Consider the following 4,676-nt stretch of genomic DNA (forward strand, 5'->3'; position numbering starts at 1 on the left):
GTGAAGGTAGTTTCTATTTTGAACTTGTAAGAACGGTTAAATAATTTAGATTAAAAGAAGTGACACAAGATCAGGATATTTCCAGTGTCTGTTGTTTGTGCACGAGTAAAGGGAGAAGTTCAATCTTCAATGCACTTGTTATGCCTCGAACTGTAGCAGTTAACGGGCTTGTAATTCTTTTTATCTTCTCTGTATTCCAGATTGACATAAAAATAAATCCTCGGCTTCCGTCAAAGCAGCTGAGAAAGATATGTGGAGTCTCATGCAATTCACAGAGAACTTACGTCACCAATATGGGAAAGAACCTTACTCAATGGATATCATTTTGAAGAAGCTGTATGTGAGACGCATGGCGGCTGATCTTGGAGTAAACAGAATTTATGCATCAGGGAAGATGGTTGTGATGAAAACAAATATGAGTAAGAAGGTGTTCAAGCTGATCACAGATTCCATGACTTGTGACGTTTACCGAAGCTCCTTGATATATGAAGGATATCAAATAATGGTACTGTAGGAGTGAATTAGTAGTAGTATTGACATCTGCATGAATTTGTGTTAATCTATTCCAATGAATTAAAGGGCTTTACATGGATATATGTGCAGGCGGAACTTTTGTTGGAGCTACCAAGAGAACAGTTACTGAACTGGATGTTCCAGTGCTTGTCAGTACTGCATGCATCACTCCCTGCTCTTATCCATGTATACCGATCTTCAGAGTACCACAAGCAAGTTAGGGGAGAAGTTTTTAAACAGGTTAGATGTCTTATGAGTTATGACGATGATCAAAGAGAGTGATGTCTGTCTTTATTATTTTCACTAAACCATTGTTGCAATTGAACAAATGTTTTTTGGATATTAGTACCTGTTTGAATATTAGGTGCACACATTCGTTTTCGTACGTCATTTCCTATTTATTCGGTTGTTTTTGTCTTGTTGCTACAGCTTAAGGACAGTCGCACTATATACGAAAGTTATGTTCCGATGAAATACAAACGGTATTACAAGAGGATGGCAAAGTAAGTTATTTTAATTTCTCATTAAGTCCTCTAAGCCATAATTGGTTTGATCTATAAAATTTTCTGTTTCAAATTCAAAATTACATGAATGACAGACTTGGAGAATTGGAAGACCATATTACCCTACAACCTGCGGCAGATAGGGTAAATTTTCTTTGTCTCAGTTTTCACAGCACTTGTATTAATAGTTAAAATGTACCTAAATAATGATCTTTCCTTTGTTCTCGTATCACCTGCTCTAGTTCTGTTGAGTGTTTTTTTTCCCCTAGGTAGTCTTCTTCATGTCCTTTATTTCATATGGATGTTACATGAAATAGGTAACACTTTAACACATCTTCGAGAAGCCATGTAAAGTAACCGCTGACTTTTGTGGCATTGGGCACTGTTTTCTTTACCTTTTTCTTACAATTTTTTCCATTGCATCTCCCTTGAATAGTTTGCAGCAACCATTTGGCTGCTGACATCCTTCAGAGACACTTGTTTCATTGAAATCATGCCTCAAGACCAAGCACCTAAACGTGGTGAGACTCCAGAATATATTTCCTCTATCCTTCACTCATCGCTACTTGATCTGAAGTAGCATCTGGAAAATGCACTCTTACAAATTTGTGGCTTTATATGTTTGGAATGGTGCAGAGTTGTGGTTAAGTTTTTGGTCAGAGGTGCATTATAACTCTTTATACGACATTCAAGGTTTGTCTTGTGTTTACGAAGAGTAACAAAATGGTGGCTTTGTGCTTGAGGATACTGATTATGATCTTCTTTCTGAGTGCAGCGGTTCCAGTTCAGCAGAAGCCAAAGAGAAAACATTGGTTGTACTAGAAAGCAAGCCTCTCACATGGACAACATCTTCGTATTATTTTCTCAGTATTGTGCATAAGTCAACAGTTTCAGACGGCCTTAACTCTTCCTTCATAGGTGTATTACACACGAACTAGCTTGAGCTACAACATTTTGAAGCCAAACAGAATATTACCCAACAAGATATATATATATATATATATATATATATATATATATTAGTCTTGGTACAAATTTCCTGACGCATAAACAAATACTTATCAGCCACAACAGTGGACGCTTAAACGAATCATTTTGAATGCTCGTCAGCATCCATAGTGCACATTTGAAAAATGACACGATTACTTCCAGTTGACCAAGTGGTTTAAGTGCAAATAATTTGTCCTATTTGCAATCATCCATTGTCTGGTGCGTTCAATGTAGATTGCCTCCCAAACAACTGCAACCAACTTCACGCTCCAACTGAGAACACATAAGACCTACTGTCAATTAACACAACAATTTGACTTCATCAAATTGAAACAAAGGCATATGTACATGGACTCCAGCAATGTCAGGTCGACAAAACAAGAAATACTAATGTAGTCAGTCCAACTATGGACTAGATATATGATATTATGATTTCACAAAAAAATGCATCGGACCTTGTAATCTTGTTTAGTTTTGACTAGAACTGGCAGTAATTTGTCTCTCTAAACTCTAAATATTCCAATGCCAAACATAATAAATTAGGTAGTGACCAACTAACAAGCATATGAAAAACTGATAGAGAGTCACAGGAAGCTTACATTCGGGAAAGAGAAACGATCTGTTTTGTTAACGTTGGTGAACCAAAGGCAATTATGATCCTCAAGATCCTTGCGAACCTGTTTCAAAATCTCAACATTATAAAAATGTTAGAAATAATATGGCAACAATCAATCACCAATATTTATAAAATATATACACACATTTCAAATCATGTCATAGGCAAAATATGCATCATGAACTTGAACTAGTTATATATATGTAATCAACTTTGTTTATAACTTTTAATACCCTTGTTTAATTGTTTGTATACTGGCTGAAACTGATCAATAAGGTCAACGCTTTGTACTACCTTTGGCAGGAACGGTGTCGCTTTGTTGGTATAAACAAGTAATAAACGATGCCGTTTTACATAGAATGTAAAATGTTTTCCAAAGCAACGGCTAATTTTGTTGCTATTTAAAGGGATTTTGAAAAATATAACTGAAAATCAGATTCTTGAAGATCTTCGTTATAACTTCTCTTCGCTCTCTTTCAAAATTTGAATCATTCTTATTTCTGATCTTTGAGAAACCGCAGAGAGAGAAAATAGTAAGAACAAGAAAAGAGGAGAGAGAGAGAAAATAGCGAAGAAAGCATTCACTGGGTAATACATCTTCTTCTTCTTTCTCATAATTCTTTGGGTTTCTTTATCGTCCGCCATTGTTGAACTCTCTTTCGTCTTTCTTTTACAGTTCTTCTTTCCGGAGAACAGACACGACGACTCTGCTTTTACAAAACGTAATCTCCTTTACTTAATTTGATTCTCTTTTACTCTGTTCGGTTACTCAGTTTTTTTTTTTCCCACACTGTTATTGTTTCTAGGGTTTCTACGAAGTTTCACTCTCTTAATCAGCAAGAAAGACGAATGATCTGATGACAGAATCGTTCCTAACTCAAGAAGCAAGCCAAAAACGACAGCACGTGGAGAGGCGATCTCCATCAAGAAACCCTCTCTGGTTTCGTCGCAGAGATCGAAACCATCAAAATCCTAATTTCATCCCTTACACGACTCCACAACCTAAACGAAGAGACCAAATCCACAAACAGCGCCAAGATCCTCCGCGGATTCAGAGACATGATGGAGTTCAACATCGTCTTCATCTCACGCAAGGCCAACGCTGTCCAAACCCTAATCGACGAGAATCGTAGGACTGGTTCTTGCGTAGACATGACACGTGTTTCGATCACTAACGGTGTAAGGGTCAAACTGAGAGAAACGATGAGCGAGTTTCATCGCTTCAGGGAGAGGATCTTTGCTGAGTACATAGAAGATGGAAGTACTTTTTTAGCGACTGGCGAAGACCCAAGCAACGAGGACATGGAGAAGATGATATCTGGAAATGGGTTAGTATGGGTTAGTGATGATGACACATTAAAAGGATTCTTAACATTTGTTGCAGGGGAGCTTTGTGAGTGGAGGAGGAGGAACCAAAAGTTTTTTCTTTGCGAACCAGGTACACATCTTATCAATTTCTTAAAAAAAAAAACATTAAAAGGTCAATTAGATTGAGTAAAATTAGTGTGTTTAAATTGAAGCCGAAATTTTAATGGAAGTTAAAAAGCCCAACCTTTGTTTTTAGTCTAATTTTTCGGGCTTTTTGAAACTCGAATTTCATATTTGGAAATGGGCTTTTTGTTTTAATGGGCTTAGGATGCATCTACAAGTTAATAATTTGATGTCGATGGGACTGGCCCAAACCCATGTACTTAAATTTTAAAAATATTTAGGTTTATTATTTGGGCTTGATTATATAGATTTTAAAGTAAATGGGATCGGCCCAATTGTGAAATATTTAGGTTTATTTGTTGGCCTTGCTTAAACAACTTAATATTTAGGTTAGTGTTATAAGATAAACTTTGAAATGATCATCCACTTCTTTACCAACTCAAGCACTATGATCATCTACTCATCAAGCACTATGATCACCCACTCATTTACCAAATTAAGCACCATCTTTGTTATTTTATGTATTGTTGTTCACTATAAATACTATCACTCATCTCACTCTTTTGTACACCATAAACAAGAACAAGAGTTTATAATCAAAGAATCATTACATCTTCTTCTTC

At 36.3% G+C, this 4,676-nt stretch overlaps 2 pseudogenes; both read left to right on the forward strand.

Annotated features, from left to right (window-relative positions):
* Window positions 1-1,992, forward strand: part of LOC106329853 — a 5,421-nt pseudogene extending 3,429 nt beyond the window's left edge.
* A 972-nt stretch (window positions 1,993-2,964) lies between these two features.
* LOC106329854 overlaps window positions 2,965-4,676 on the forward strand; it is a 3,711-nt pseudogene continuing 1,999 nt past the window's right edge.

Source organism: Brassica oleracea, chromosome C3 (assembly GCF_000695525.1).
Source record: "Brassica oleracea var. oleracea cultivar TO1000 chromosome C3, BOL, whole genome shotgun sequence".
NCBI classification, from domain to species: domain Eukaryota; kingdom Viridiplantae; phylum Streptophyta; class Magnoliopsida; order Brassicales; family Brassicaceae; genus Brassica; species Brassica oleracea.